Consider the following 17,396-nt stretch of genomic DNA (forward strand, 5'->3'; position numbering starts at 1 on the left):
GTTCTGGGGTTTGGTTTCAACAGTTTCCTTCCATCTAGACTCCTATAGCCCTCGCAGCAACAGAGATTTATGCAATTCACTCTCAAAATAACAATGGCTGGGGCCCACGGGAGCCTGGGGCCTCTTACTGGTAGGAAGAGAATTTGCCTCTTGACCCGCTAAACACATGAAGGGCTGAGGTCCTAAGACAAGGTGATTTCCTTGAGCACAGCACCACGTGAGGAATCGCTCTGGGACATGGTGAGACTCCCGAACCCAAGGCAGCAACAGCAGGGAGAAAATTTTCTGTGCCAGGGTTACTCCAGTTTGCTACCAGTGGGCATTTGAGATTTCTTCAGGAGGAACGGTGTCCCCCGGGCTCCGGAAGGTCTTCCCAAAGCTGCCTGCGACGACTAGGGGGAGGGCGCCGATCTCATCCCCCTGTTGGCCTGTGGTTTTCTTCTCTACCTCCACCGGAGTGGTTTTCCCAGGACACAGTGTCCTTCTCCGCATCTGTCCACCAAAGCAGAGGGGGCTGCGCTCGGAAGACCTCTGCTTTCACCGAGCAAGCCACCCATGGGGCAAAAATGAATGTTTCACGAGGAATGAGAGAGCGGAAGGCTTTATCTCTTCGAGCAAAAAGAACAAATTTAGGAATAAGAAAGCTGGGGCTGGATTACCCTTGAGACTTAATGACCAGAACTAAGATCTGGAGTGTCTACCGAGGGTTTTCATCACCTTGCCTGACAGTCAGATGCCTCTCAGTTCAAGGAGGCCACTGAAGTGAAACTGAAGGCTGTTTTTCACTTATGTCTCATTGGAAGCTGGCGGCCCGCTCACCTGCTCCACTTGGCTGCGTCTTGCTTGCCTCTCTGCTCAAACACCGTCTTGACTTGGCAGCACTACAAGACAGAATAAAAACATACACTTCTACCCAAATTCCTGTCTCCTCTCATTTACACAGAAGATTAAATGATTTCTTGCTTTGTCTTCTACTGTAAGGATTCTTACTGCCTTATTCCTGTTCCGTCTACATCAACTGGGAGAAAAGAGTTATCAAGTAACTAAGATGTCACAACAGTTCTCACAATGAAGTATTATTCCCATTTCACAGATAAGGAGAGTTACCAATATAACATCCATACACCCATCTCCACCCAAAAAATGTCCCCTGAGTGTCTGTTTTGAGCCAAGCAAAGTGCTACTTGCTTTGGACTCCAAATCCAGAGCTCTTTCTACCTTATCAGAGATTATCTCAGGAATATCCTCCTTGATTAAGAGGAGCTGGGTTCATTCAACAAATACTTTTGAGGCACCTCCAATGTGCCGGCCCATTCTTTTTTTTTTAAGTTTCTTTTCTTTTTTTAAAAATTTTATTATGTTATATTAATCACCATACATTACATCATTAGTTTTTTAAAAAAAATTTTTTTGTTATCTTAATCACCATACACTACATCATTAGTTTTTGATGTAGTGTTCAATGATTCATTGTTCGCGTGTAACACACAGTGCTCCATTCAATACGTGCCCTCTTTAATACCCATCGCCAGGGCTCACCCATCCCCCCACCCCCTCCCCTCTAGAACCCTCAGTTTGTTTCTAGCGTCCGTAGTCTCTCATGGTCCGTCTCCCCCTCCGATTTCCCCGCTTTCATTTTACCCTTCCTACTATCTTTAAAAGAAAAAAAAAACAAAAACAAAAGAAAAAAAGTTTATTTTTTTAGTAATCTCTACACCCAACGTGGGGCTCAAACCCACAACCCCAAGATCAAGAGTCGTCCGCTCTTCTACTGAGCCCGCCAGGCGTCCCTGTGCTGGTACATTCTAAATGCAACCAAAAAAAGGAAAAAGAAAACCCCAAAGAAAAATTCGTGCCTTTACGAAGCTTGCATTCTGAGGGAGAAAAACAATAAAAATAATTAAAAAACTAAGCTATGGAACATGTTAGTGACACACACACTGGAGAAAAACAAGGCAGAGAAGGTGGAGGGGTGCTTAACAAATCTTACGTCAATAATATTTTTTCCATGAAATTAACGAGACTCAAGCAGAGATAACATTCACCATAGAATGTTCCTTGGGATTAGCAACTTCTGCCCCTAAAGTATTTCAGGAGCAGCTAAAGCTGCTCTCTCTTGCTCATTCTTGTTGGGCTGACTGTGTCCCACGATGTGCCCGCTGTTGTGAGATTTTCCTCATGAATGAAAATAGAACTGCTTGGTTCCTCCATCCGTAGCAAAGGAGCTACGGCAAAAATAACTTGTGTGCATTTCCCTAGCTACATTTAGTTAAGTTATGCCTCTTCATCTTCTTCTTCGTCTTCTTTTTTTTTTCTTTTAAAGATGTACCATAAAACCTTATTGATTTAGCTCAGCAGTTTGAAATTTATGATGCTTTAGATAGGCTTTGGCTTGAGATTGCCTTGAGGAGAGGTGGTTGTAAGCAAATTAAGAATAAAAATAAAATTGCTAAACATCACACTACTTAAGGGAATAAGTTGCTTTTTCTATGATTTTGAATAAGTTGTTTTAAACACATCAGAGGGACTAAATCATACTTGACTGATATGCTCATTATAAATAATTCTTACCTATTTCTAAAAGCAGGAGCCAATTATATACTTGCTACCTCGATGTAGACTCATAAAATTGTGCTTCAAGCCCATTTGGATTTGAAAGTAATAAAATGGTTTTTATTAAACAAACATTCTAGAACTCACAGTTCACTAAATTGAGATCCACCTTCTCCCCAAATTTAGCTAGATTTTAACGTGTATGGCACATCTCCAACCTGGGTTTTTCCTATAGCCTATTTCAAAGACGTATTTGTTCAGCCTTATCAGTAAGGTACTCAATCGTGCTTCCCTTATATCAGGCACCTCAAGGGCAGGAGATAACACAAATGTGTTTGGTTTTTAATAGCTGGAAATATGTCTACGTGAGGTTGATTGTATTTACCCAATGCCAGATATGTGAAAGGCGTGTGAAAAATTAAGGTAATCATCGGTGCTTCCAAATGGCTGGATGTTGGAGTCACATTTGCAAAACCTAGGTTATGCTTCCATGTCAGATTTGGGACACTTTGGGAGGTTGGGAGTGGGATGGGGATGGGTGGTGGCAAATGCCAGACTGGGTGGGAATGTAGGTGGTAGCAGAACTCTCTCACAGAGGTGCTTAGGTCACTGAATCTATATGCATGTAGGGACGCATCATTTTGTCCCTGAGACACCAATTCCAAGGTTGAGAGTCCAAATCTATTTTATGTTTTCTTTTTGTTATTTAGAAAAAATTCAGAAATATACCAAGAGGAAATAAAAGTCACCCTAATCCTATCAATCAGAGATAGCTACTGTGATGATTTTGGTATATTTCCAGTAAGTGTCTTTTTATTTTTTCCTTAATGCAAACACATTGAAAAACATAAACATTGGGATAATATTGTTTATACAAGTTTATATGATACTTTTCCCACTTACTACAATTAGGGCATTTTTTTTCATGTTAATAAATACTTACTGAAAATAGATATCTAATGGCTACATCATAGTTTATTCAACCTTTCCCTTGTCGAACATTTAGGTTGCTTTCATTTTTCCTTGCTTATAAATAATAAACATTCTTGAACATAAATACATGTTAACAGCTCTGACAAATTACTCCAGGTACTTATTCTTGGTTACTTTCCCTACCTTCAGAGAGGCTCATGGAGACAGAAAATGTGCCTGAGATCTAGATGAGAGACCCAATGGCTGATTTGTGGCAAGAATGTTTTGGAGTCTCATCGATCCAATTACATTTAATCAATTAATTTCTTTAATTGCTTGTTTGACAAGAATTGATTCAAGTTACACTATGTGCTAGGCACTCTAGGGGACCGCAAAAAAGACTTTGAGGAGTGCACCATCTTGTTAGAAAGACATGCTTTAGGCAACATTGAGAAAATCCTCGATTGTGTTTGCTAGTAATAACTGCTAACAGTTATGGGGAACTTCCTATATGTTGTTCTGGGTGTTGTACGTACATTTACTCAATTCTCACAATAGCTACTATTATGATCACGAATCCCATTTTACAGAGAGGTTAATTGATTTGCTCAAGATCACAGAGCTAATAAGTGATGGAACTGTGATTTGAATTGAATTGAATCACATTGCCTGTGATTTGAATCCAGGCAATGAAGCTCCTGAGTCCGTATTCTTCACAAGCCACACATATCTTGAATATACCAATGTAGAGAAAAAGTATTATAGAAGGATTATGTCTGGGTAAGCATTTTTGAGAGGTGAGTTGTTTGCTTTTGCATTTTGTAAACTTTCTATAATAAAGCAGTTTGGGGTTTTATATGTCAATTACATCACATACATATTGTGATGTAATTTTCCCCAATGCTTAGAATGTTAATGAGAATTACTAACTCAAGAGAAGCAAATCATCTCCTGTGGTTTGGGTAAGTGAATTTTTGAAGGTAGAAAAGCTGTCATTCCACCTGCCTTGTCTCAAGAAACTTCTTAGGGGGAAGTGTTGGAAAAATAATATTATTTTGTAATAAACCCAATAAGGCAATGGATTTGCAATAAGGAACTCATTTAATAGATACCTTGCTCGTGTTCCTAGTATAATAATAAAAAAAAAAGTTTGTTGACTGGATGAATGAACAAATGTGTGAAGAATACTTTAGGCTGCAGGGCTTACAGATGAGTGGTACTATGACCCAGACTCGGTGGTGTGCCGATACCAGCTCCTACTGGTTCATATTTCTTTCCAAAGTTGTGTTCAGTGACTTGGCATTAGTGGGAAACCAGCCATGGTGGGAATATTGAAACCACGGAAGTCAGCAGATGCTACCAATCAGGGCTTTTTTGTTTTCTTGGAGAGCTGGTTGTTTAAACATTAGCAGCACACCACTATCCAGGCTTATTAGAAAATTCATAAGTGAGAAGAAATTCTGCGAATCCAGGGGAAGAAAGAGGGAATTGTATTAAGAATATCAATGTGAACGCCTTTCTCCTCCTCAGTCTTGAATCATTACGTCTGTTGCTCTTTTATTGAGTTATTTCAGAGTCTGGAGAGACTTTGTAGAGAGTTGAGATATTTAGGTAGTTAGGGGGTGAGTGCAGTTGAAGCGTAAAGTCTGTTTGGGGCAGGACAAAAGAATGATAAATAGCTCAGGGGCACTGTCAGTTTCAGCTGAGATCAACTTTCCTTTCCAGTCCTACAGCATTAATGGCGCCCATAATTCAAGCGGGGAGCGTTGGTGGATACCCATCTGCGAAGCGCATGGTTAAATATCATTTGCACGCAAGGACAAGAAAATGGGCACGTTCAAGCCGGAAGAAAATCTTACACAACATCTGGTCCAATCCCCTCATTTCCCAGATGAGGAAAAAGAGGACCTAAGAGTGTGGAAGGGAATTTTCCAATGCCACGGGGCTGATTGATTAATTAAAAAAATTTTTTTACTTCTATTTATTTTTATTTTAAAAATTATTATTTTTTTTTATTACGGGACTGATTTCTAATAAGCATCTGGATCGGACCGCCTGGTGTGACTGTCAGCTCGCCAATTCCTTGCTATTTGACATTGGACAGGTTACTTCACCTCTATGTGTTTTCTCAGCTATGAAACGAGGATGTTGCAGGGATTAAATAATACATGTAAAGAGCTTACAAGTGGTAAGATCTCAATAAATATTAATAGCACAGAGCCTTTGTGATAATACTGGTTACTCTTATGGCCAGAGAGAGAAAGAGAGAGAGAGCGTTCAGAAAAGAAAGCTACATTAATATGCTGAAAACTAGCATACTACTAATGAATAATATTAATTCAATGTATTAATATATTGAAAACCAGCATAGACATTAGCAAGACATTAACATTTTGAAATTTCCAAGCTAAGACATTTCCCCCAAATCAGATTGTGCAGATGTTCTAGTGAATGATTCACCAACGGGGCTAGTTATTCCATTATTCCATGCTTTTTTCTTTTTAAACTTGAGAGGATTTCTAGCTGGACGAGAGGCCCACTAATCTCCAGGCAGCTTTAGACTGGCGTATGCTCCCTCAGACCTTTTTCTGGAGAATGTTTAAGGAAGCCTCTCCTTGCTCCAGTTGGGGTAGGTGCCCCTTGATGTTGACGGGGTAGGTGCCCCTTGATGTTGATGGGGACTGTACCTGGGGCTGCATCTGCCCTCACAAGCCTCTGCCTGTGCATGCAGTTGGCCCAGCATCAGAAAGGTGCTGCATGGAGGGCCTGCAGAAAGTCCAGGAGCTGGGAGGAGGCCCGGGCTGGGCCCCTCCTCACGTACCTTTCTCCCTACCCGCGCACAGATAACACTCACAATGTGTTCAGTAGCTGGGAGGATGCAGCATGCAGGTTATAGGGGCTGGCTCTGACTCTCTGGGGCCCCTTTCCTCACTCTACCACCTATTCTCTCCCTTTCCATGGGTAAAACATTTAACTTCGTTGATCCTCCATTTCTCATCTGTGAAATGGGAATGACAGTTGTACCCGCTTCGTAGGATTGTGGAGAGGTCAACTCAAGTGATAAACGAAAATCATTTAGGATAGCAGATGGTACATAATGAGCACAAGATTTTATGCTTTGTTTTGTTTTGATTTGATTCCTTAGATTTTTTAAAAAAGATTTTATGAGAGAAAGAGAGAATGAGTGAGGGGTGGGGAGATGGAGAGGGAGAAACAGACTCCCCGCTGGGCAGGGAGCCCAACTCAGGGCTCATTTCCAGGACCCCGAGATCATGACTTGAGCCGAAGGCAGATGCTTAACCAATTGAACCACCAGGTGCCCCTATTCATTAGATTTTTATTGTGGTAAGATACATGTAACATACAATCTACCATTTTAACCACTTAAAAATACACAGTTCAGTAGCATCAGGCACATTCACGTTGTTGTGCAGACACTACCCCAACCATTTCCCAAACGGTTTCATCCCCCCAAACGAAATCTCTGTATCCCCATCATCTTCTCTCCTCTCCCTTTGCTAACCTCTCTTCTATTTCCTGTCTCTAATATTTAGACTATTCTAGGTACTACATATCAGCAGAGTGATGCAATATTTGTCCTTTTGTGTCCGGCTTATTTCATTTAGCATAATGTCCTTGAAGTTCATCCATGTTGTAGCATGTGCCCGCATCTCATTCCTTTTTAAAGCTGAATAATACTGCATTGTATGTGCCCACCACATTTTGTTCAACCGTTTGTCTGTCAATGGATATTTGGGTTGTGTTCACCTTTTGGCTATTGTGAATAATGCTGATATGAATATTGGTGTACAAATCTGTTTGAGTCCCTACTTTCAGTTTTTTTAGGGTATATACCCAGAAGTAAAATTGCTGGATCATACGGAAATTTCATGTTTAATTTCTTGAGAAACCACTATACTATTTTCCATGGCAGTGACCCCATTTTACATCCTCACCAACAGTACACAAGTTTCAATTCCTCTACATCTGCACCAACACTTGTAATTCTTCCTTCCTTCCTCCCTCCCTTCCTGCCTTCCTGCCTTCCTGTCTTCATTCCTTCCTTCCTTCCTTCCTTCCTTCTTTTTGATAGCCATCCTAATGATGTGAGTGGTATCTCTTTGTGGTTTGGGCTGCATTTCTCTAATGATTAGTGATGTTGAGCATCTTTTCATGTGCTTATTTCATGTGCTTAAAAATAAAATTTCAAGCCCTACACCCAGCGTGGGGCTTGAAATCAGAGCACCAAGATCAAGAATGGCACACTCTTCCAACTGAGCCAGCCAGGCACCGCCCCCCCACCTTTGCTCATTTTTAAATTGGGTTTTTGTTATTCCTGCTGAGTTGCAGAAGTTCCTTAAATAGTCTGAATACTAATCCCTTATCAAATATATGATCGCAAATGTTTTCTCCTGTTCTGTGGGTTGCCTTTTCACTTGCTTGGCAATGTCCTTTGATGAATGAAAATTATGCATTTTAATTAGCCCAATGTATGTATTTTTTCTTTTGTTGCTTATGCTTTTGGTGTCATATCCAAGAAATTATTGTCAAATCTAATGTCATGAAACTTTCCCCTTATGTTTTCTTTTAAGAAGAGTTTTACAGTTTTACCTCTTTATGTCTTTGATCTATTTTGAGTTAGTTTTTGTATATAGTGTAGTATAAGCATCCAACTTCTTTATTTTGCTTGTGGATATCCAGCACTGTTTGTTGGAAAAACTATCCTTTTCCCATTGAATGGTCTGGCACCCTTGTTGAAAGCATTTGACCACATAGGAGAGGGTTTATTTCTAGGCTCTTTATTCCATTTCATTGGTCCATGCATTTGTTTTTATGCCAGTACCACACTGTTTTGATTGCTGCAGTTTTGTAATAAGTATTGAAATCAGGAAGTGTGAGTCTTCTAACTCTGTTCTTCTTTTTCGAAGCTGTTTTGGATACTCAGGGTCCTTTGAGATTTTATGTGAATTTTAGGATGGGTTTTTTTATTTCTCCAAAAAAAATGTTGGAATTTTGCCAGGGATTGCCTGTAATCTGCAGGTCGCTTTGGGTAGAATTGACAGCTTAGTAATATGAAGTCTTCCAATCCATGAACATGAAATGTCTTTGTATTTACTTGTGTCTTCTTCAATTTCTTTCAGCAGTGTTTTGTAGTTTTCAGTGTCCAGATCTTTTGTCTCCTTTGTTAAGTTTATTTCTACTGTATGCTAGTTTATTTTTAACACTAAAATAGTGCTGTATTTGTGCCTGGCCCTATACCAAAAACATTACAAATGTTACCTTTTTCAATCCTTATAACTCAGTATTCTGCAGAGGAGGGAAACTGAGACAGGGGTACCAAAAAAAAGGGATGATAAAATAGTAAATGAATAATATTATAGGAGAAATATATGTCAATATATACAAATATTTATGTATGTGGGCAATCTATGTGGTAAGATAAGTAAACAGATTTGTGTGTATGTGTATGTGAGTGTGTGTGTGTGTGTGTGTGTATGTGCGCGTGTGTCAATGATTTTTATGCCCATGTGTTTTGGGATGGTTAAAGGTGTGGCACATACCAGGGTAATATGAATTGACTTATGTATTTTCCTATAATGTAGATAAGTAATAGCCACACTTTGAAATTTCCTACCCTATTATTATCTTCTTTTTGTAACATTCCCACTCCTCCTACTCCATGCCTTCTCAAAGTGCCACAAACCATGTATTTAATTTTTAAGATAAAGTAAATAAAGACTGTTTGGTCCATTGGGATCTTTTTTGAGAGTTTTGCAATAACTTTTGAGGTAACTAGAAACATCCAAGGGTATCAGGAAACCAGGGTTTTGCAAATTTAGTTTACTAAAACTTGGCTGGTTGATATTAAAATTTACCAGTTAAAAATATTTGCTTACTAAGGTCTTCAAAACAGCTCAAAGATAAATATCTCCAGGGAAATTTTCCTTTGGTTTCCACCCTTGTGCCATAAGATTGGGCTGTGAAAAGCCAGTCTGGGGCGTGGGGGCCCGAGTTCCACAGTACATCTGAAGCAGATGGGGTGAGAAGTTAGCATCATCTGCATGGGGAAACTTTGCTTGGGTTGATGGTAGGACACCAGCTTGAACAACGGACTCCGAGAGGGCCAAGGTTTGCCCCTAAGACATCAAATCCAGGGTTGTCTGATCCTGGCCTCTCTGGGATTCTGGTCATTACTCAGAAAAAAATGCCTTACTTGCCAAACTAGCTCCTGAATAACTTCCCAGCAGTAATGGAAATCATTCATGCATGCATGCATGCATAACCACATCTGACATGCACCTATCCGACTTCTTGCCAGGCAAAATACAGCGATGATGTCCAAGGCCAGTCCCACGCAATAAGTAGAAGTTTATCAGGGCGATAAGGGAGGTGTATCAATCTGGGTCCAACTAGGAGAATAAAACTACCCTGTGACTTGAATAGGGGAAGCTTAAAATGAAGAATTCTTGATTATGGCAGGGATTGGAATAACAAGGTACTGACTAGTAAGAAGTAAAGAGAATGCCAAAGAACACAAGAATAGCAGATATAAGGAACAGCTACTGTCTCCAGGGCTGAAATCCAGATCTTGTGAGAGGCGCATGGCCTCAGCTTACTGCCTGGCAGAGAAGATGCTGTGCTATCAATGGGTCTTGCTGGCAATTTGCCATCTGGAACTTGCGAGCAACCTCACTCCCACCCTCAGTGTCAGGAGAAAGTTGTTCACAGTAAAGTGTCTCACGGGAGTTGCCCTGCTACGAAACGGTTGGAAATGGAGGGATGCCAGGGGGAGCGACTAGCCACTATGCACCGCTGGATCTGGGTACTGGGGAAGCCTGCTGAGCCAGCACTTGGGACCAGGATGGGACCCCCTCCTCCTCCAGTGGTGTCTCTCCAGCACCCTCTACTGACAAAGCTTAACACGGTGCCAACTGGCAAAGAAACGATAATTAAAGGGCTCAGATCCATTTTCATGGGGAAGACAAAAAGGATGAATTTGGAGCCAAGAGGCAATAAACTGATAACCAGCACAAGAGTGGAGGGAATCCCAAGTGGAGGGAATGCCACATTCAAGGGCAGGAAGGCCTTAGAGAGCTTGCCATGTTCTGGGAGCAGCAGTGTTTCATTTTGGTAATCAGAGCAGTGTCCCCTACATCTATCTCCACATGTGTCTCTGAACTTTCTGATCATAGGGCATATTTCTGGGAGCCCGTGATGGTGGTTTTACAACCCTACATGTAAAACCTCAGCACAATCAGGCTTAATAACTAGTCATCGATTGATTGCCTAATTGTTGTAACACTGAGGATTTTTCTATTGGGCGAGTTCCATAGGAGCCATAGCCGTGAGGGCATGGAACCTGCATTTTTAGAAGTCTAGGGTCCAGAACATGGGAGGTGATTCTTCTCTACAACACCTGAAGTATGGTGTCCATTCAAAAATCCCTACCTAATAAAGGTTACCGAAAGCCAAACCAAACAGTGGCAACAAAGAGCTGAAGTGTCCAGGATGGCCAAGTGTTTGGAAAGCTTATTATGCTAGAAACAGTTACATCCTGTTTGCCTCAGGCCTCCTGGCCGCTCCCTATTTTCCCTCTTCTATGCCCACCCCCCACATGCTGCTTCCCATTCTCGCTCTCTTTTTTTTTTTTTTTTTTTTGAGTGAGAAAGCACTCGTGGGGGCAGAAGAAGAAGAAGGAGAGAGAGAATCTTAAGCAGACTCTACCCCCAGCACAGGGACTGACCCAGGGCTTGATCTCATGACCCTGAGGTCATGACCCGAGCCGAAATCAAGAGTCAGACGTTTAACTGACTGAGTCACACAGGTGCCCTTGTTTCCCATTCTCTTGTCATGCTATATCCATTTGCTGCCTGGCTTCATCCACACTGGAGTCCTCAATGACCACTTATGGGCCTGTGACTCATGAATCCATATCTCTAGCCCAGATCTCCCTTTTAAGCTCTGATACCACTTGCCCAACAACTTCATTTGGCCTGCCACCAACAGCATAGACTCAGCATGTACAAAGCTGCATTCACCGGCTCCGTGCTCCAACCTGGTTTTTCTTGTGGGTTGCCTATCTTCTTTGGCATAGTATCACTATCCAGTCAAGCCAGGAAAATGGACTTGAGTCTCCCTCTCCCATAGTCTCACATCTGAGTCTTACCGAGTCAATCCTTTTGGGCACCTCTCCCATGAGCCCACTTCTTGCCATTCCCACTGCTACCCTCTGAGGTAAGGCCATGGCCATCTCTCCCCTGGGGCTCATGTTAGCTCTCTCATAGATACCCCTGTCTCCAGTTCTGTCCCTCTCAAACCACTTCTGCATGTAGCAGTCAAAGACATCTTTTTTTTTTTTTAAGATTTATTTATTTATTTGAGAGAGAGAGCAGGAGCAGGAGGGGCAGAGGGAGACAGAGAATCTCAGGCAGACTCCACGCTGAATGTGGAGCCCCAGACAGGGCTCCATCTTATGACTCTGAGACCATGACCTGAACTGAAACCAAGAGTAGGACACTCAACCAACTCCGCCACGCAGGCGCCCCAAAGTCATCTACCTAAAACTGAAATATAATTGTGTGATTCCCTGTGTAAAACTCTAGCGTGACCTGCAATGTCCTTTGTGATCTGGTGCTGGCTTGCCCCTCCGGTGTTATCTTTCATTACACTCCCACTCTGTGCCCTGCCTTCCAGAAACTTTCTAGCATTGCCACTGGACTTTTGCACCTACATTCCAATGCCTGGAATACCCTCCCACCCTTTCCCTTCCTATCCAATGCTGCTGTCTCCTCTGAGGGTCCACCCCAGACTCTCCAACTCTTCCCCTCCATTCTATAAGCTCTTTGAAGGCAGAAACCATAAATTACTCATCTTTGCACCCTGAGGACTCAGGATGCTGCTTAAAACTGAGTAGGTATCATAGGGGAAGAGAGGAAAAAAATGAAACAAGGTGAAACCAGAGAGGGAGACAAACCATAAAAGACTCTTAATCTTAGGAAGCAAACTGAAGGTTGCTGGAGGGGAGGGCAGCGGGGCAATGGGGTAGCTGGGTGATGGACAATGGGGAGGGTATGCGTTGTGGTGAGTGCTGGGTGTTGTGTAAGACTGATGAAACACATACTTGTACCCCTGAAACAAACAATACGTTATATGTTAATTAAAAAAGAAAAAAACTGAGTAGAAACTGAATTAAATTTACCTGACTTTTTTCCTCTTAGTCTGGCAAAGAAAGAATATGACAAACAGGAGGGAGAACATATGATTGCTGACTTTGAACAGTTCAAGTGCTATTATAGAGAAAAGGCAACTCTGTGTTCCTCACAAAAATGTAGAAACCAAGATAATAGGTGGGTTTTCAAGGAGATAAATTTGAAGTCCATATAAAGGAGATTTTAGCAATTGAATCTACCTAATAACGGCATGGATTATCTTGAAAAGTACTGACTGCCCCCACTGGAAATGTTCAAAAGTAGGACCGCCATGTCCACTTCTCAACAATTCCTGCCGAGGCGGTGTTTGGAGTACATGGACTCTGAAACTGACTCTAAAGTTCCATGATTCTAGATGGGCAACAAAGAGAATTATTTCACAGTGATGCAGAATTTGTCCTCTAAGACCTTATGATTGCCTCACCAAGATGTTTTCTGGTGAACAATGACTTGAAATGTGTCTAGAACCAGTGTATAGTTGATGGTGAATGGGCATCCCTGGAGATGAATCTGGGATTCATAAATCTAGGAGGGCCTCAGGAGATAGTGACAAGGCACTCAGGATGGGCAGGTGGCCTTCAGGACTGGGGCAGACCCAACTCAGAGCACAGGTGGTCAGGGGCCTGACTTCCAGGGGGTGAGAGGGCAGAGACAGGCATCAGGGGAACCTGGCTACAGGCAAATGGCAGATAAGCTTGGCTCTTAGGTCTGGTATTAGGTAGTACCGAGACTCTAGATTACAGAACAACTGGCAAAAGCAAGTCAGGACCCCACTTTCAGGCAACTGAGACAGAAGGCAGGCACAGCACCATGACAGGGCTCTGATTGCTATGCCTGGGGAGTAAGAGGAGGGCTTGCTTCCAAGCATCCTTAATTACCAGCCTCATGTAAAGATCAGAGTGGCAGCACAGTAGGAAGTCAGCATGGATCCTGAAACACCAACCTGCTGGTCTGGAATTCTTCCTTTCCTCCACCTCTCAATGGGAACAGGGTTAGTTTCTTAACTGGGATAGTTTGGGTTCCTTCTACTTGAGGTTATGTGGCTGCAGCTATGGAGTGAAGAGAAATGTGGAGACATAAGTTACATTTAGAGATTAATTAGGTCACTGAGTTGATGGAGCCTCAGTTTGAGAAAGAGTTCCCTCTACTGGCTGATCTAAGCCAGGGTCTGTTGACTCAGGGTATCTGTTCATTGTTGAAGATGTATTTAAGATTAGAAAGTTAATGTACTGAGTATAAGGAAATCATTGCTAGGTTTTAGTTTATTTTTCTGATTTGGTTAGAGGTTCTTGGAGTCTTCCTTTTTCCCTCAGTCAACTTTCTTGAGGTCTACTTCACATTAAATAAAATACACACACACACACACACACACACACACACACATACACACACACACACACATACCCCTGTGTAACACCACCATCACCACAATCAAGATATTGAACATTTCTATCCCTCCCAAAAGTTCCATCATGACTTTTTGTAGCTAATAACCATCCCTGATCCCCCATGTCTCTGGGTAACCATGGATCTGCTTTCTGTCAGTACAAATTGCATTGCCTATTTTAGAACTTCAAGTAAATACAATCACATAGTATGTACTCTTGTGTTTAAATTCTATCACTCAACATAACGACTTTGAAATTCATTTATATATTATATATGTTAGTGGTTCTAATCTTTTTATTGCTGAGTAGTATTCCATTGCATGAGTATGTCAAAATGCATCCATTTGCTAGTTGATGGCCATTTGTGTTGTTTCCACTTTGGGGCTATTATGAATAAAGTGCCATCAACATTTATATACCAATCTTTTTTGTGGACATATATTTTCATTTCTCTTGAGGAAATACCTGGGTGTAGGATTGCTAGGTCCTATGATAGGTGTATGTTTAACTTTATAAGAAAGTGTCAGGCTGCTTCCCAAAGTGTTTGTATATTCCACCAGCAGTATCCGAGTTCTAGTTCCTTCTCATCCTTGTCAACACTTGATATTGTCAGTCTTTTAAATTTTAGCCATTTTAGTGTATGTATTGAATACATGAAAGTCCTTGTTAGATTTTATTTTGGTTTTGTTCTTCTGATGATAAGGTCTTGGAGAATTTTTCATGAAACTTTTTATTTTGAGGTAATTGTAGATTCACCATACGACCGTAGATTCACAGCAGTATGAGAGGTCCTATGGATCTTTTACCCATTTTCTGTGGCACAGAGAAACTGTGGCACAGTATCACAACCTATTGGATCCTTTTAAAAATACATACCTCTCAAAGTTTAATAAGTAAACAGATACCCCGGGAACCATCTGATCGCACCCTATGCTCAGCTGTCAATGAGACAGGCAGACTATGGAGCATTGGAAGCTGCCCGAACCATAATGCTAATGAATACTCTGAGCATCACATTTCAGGGACTAGAAGAAGCACCAATCTGTTATTACTGGCAGTGCTCACTCTTAGTGCTTCCAATCGGAAAATACAATATGTGGAATTTCAAATTAGCCACAACGAGAAAGCAAGACTCAGAGTGAACGGCAAGGAGATAGACAAAACTATGACACGAGAGATATTAATTAGAGCTCTGCCAGTAAGACCTTCACTAAGTGTCTTTTTTCCCTCACATTGACATTTTTAATCTTTCTGACTTTGGGACTAATTGTGGGTGGTTCCATTCATGGATAATGAAATAACTATGAACTTGTGGTAGCCCCCAACCTCATTTGAGATAATAGCTTAAAATATTTGGCTAGATCCCAAAATAAGTAATAAAGTGAACTGATTTGAGTTTTAGCTTGTCATGCTTCCCCTGCCCACATCTGGTGGAAGGACTGATGAGCAGTGAAATGGCGAAGAGGCAGGGAGTCTGTGAGAAGAGGAAGAGAAAAACCCAGGTAATCTTCAGCCTGGATAATTAGCCCCTACAGACTCTAGAGTTGATGGTAATAAGAGGAGGCAAATCCTTGAGATAAAGGTCACAAGATACTCCTAAGGAGAGAAGTAAAGACAGAGAAGGTTGAAGAACTAAACTTACTATAATTGTGTATGTAATTAAGCAAAATAATGAGAAAGAAAAAGATGAACATTTTTGCTTGATGAAAAACAAATGTAGTGAAACTTTCCCCATTTCCTCTAGCGTCTTCCTTCAGAAGGTGGCCATCTTAGCACAGTCCCCACACTACTGTGATAGGACAATCACTTTTGGAGATCATTTGTGATGTCATGGCAAAGTCAAGGTCTCCAAGGTCAGCATCCCCTTTTCCATGTCGAATGGCTGCACCATCCCTCTTCCTCTTTCCTTGCCTCAGTCTCTGAAGGGTCTTTCTTCCCCATGTGAATTTGTCCCCCTGTGCCCTTGGTCACTCCTGCCTGCCCTCCATTCTTGCTCCACCAGGAACCTGCAATCATGTTTGAACCTCCCCGATCCTTCAAACACATTCCTCAGGCCTGCTACCCTCTTCCCTTACTGACCTCCACCTCTTCTGACTTTCATTAATAAACATTCCTAAATAGCATTCCACGCTCTTCCGTTACTTTCCCCACCACCCATGTGTCTCCTTGACCTTGGGGAAACTGCTGGCCTCCCTTACACACACTGTTTTCTCGGGGGGGGGGGTCAGCATCGTCCTTGTCACTGGGCCCCACGGCCTTTTCTCGGTCTCATCACGCTGGTCTCATTGGACACTATGGATGCGTCCCTCCCATGGGTCACCCAGTGCTTCGTGGGGTGCTGAGCTGTTATTCTCTTCCTTTGCTCCGTGTCTAGGATGTCTTTGCTATTGCCTCCGTCGAAGTCCATGCAGAAGTCCCCTTCTGGGCATGACTCTCCGCTGTCCCTATCTATTTTCTCCCAACAACCTCATCTGCTTCCTCATTGCAACTACAGCCTCGAAACAGATGTCTTTGAACTTCAATGATTATATCTTCGTAAGGGCACGTTTTCCTACTCTACTTGGCACTCTACATACTTGTCAAATTGTAGGGTCCCATCAGGCTGAGATTGGGCCTTTTTTTTTTTAAGTTTATTTATTTAAGTAAGGTCTACACCCAATGTGGGGCTTGAACTCACAACTCTGAGATCAAGAGTCATGTGCTCTTCCATCTGAGCCAGACGGGCACCCTGAGATTGGGCTTTCGATTCACCTTTGTACTCTCTCACATAATGTCCTGAATACAGTAGAGGCTCAGATGACATTTGCTGAATGGCGTTCTCTTGCCTATTGATGTCGGGAGCCCCCAGCTGGATGGCCAATGACACTGTGGCCAGACGAGGCCAATTAAGCCCATCACCCCTCCCTTCCAGGATCCCATCCCAAGTAACACCCCAGGCCCTGGACGTTTGGTAGTCTTGCCTGAACAGGTTCCTATAGATGACAGGCAAACCTTCAGGAGAGAAGTGCTGGGAGCAATTGAGCCGTGATCGGCACCCCCTCCACTGTTCTGAGCTGACAACAAGCGGGCATGGAAGCACATGCCTCTTCCAAGTGGCATCTCATTTCTCGGAGGTGACTTTATATTGCTTTGCAGAGGCGGGCACACTGATTCTAGAGAGCCTCCTGGGAGTCGCACCTGAGCCTGGTGCCTGACTGCAGCAGACAGCTGGTTAGTTAAGGCGAATTTTACAGTTAAATTGTGTTCTGCCTGGGAATTGGAAACTACTGCAGAAGGACAAATGCAAATGAGATTCTCGGGGAGGGCAGGAGCTTGTTAAGAAGCCACCCCGCTG

This window comes from Eumetopias jubatus, unplaced genomic scaffold, assembly GCF_037043125.1.
Source record: "Eumetopias jubatus isolate StellerSeaLion01/CBP00866 unplaced genomic scaffold, mEumJub1_p1.0 scaffold_14, whole genome shotgun sequence".
Lineage (NCBI taxonomy): Eukaryota > Metazoa > Chordata > Mammalia > Carnivora > Otariidae > Eumetopias > Eumetopias jubatus.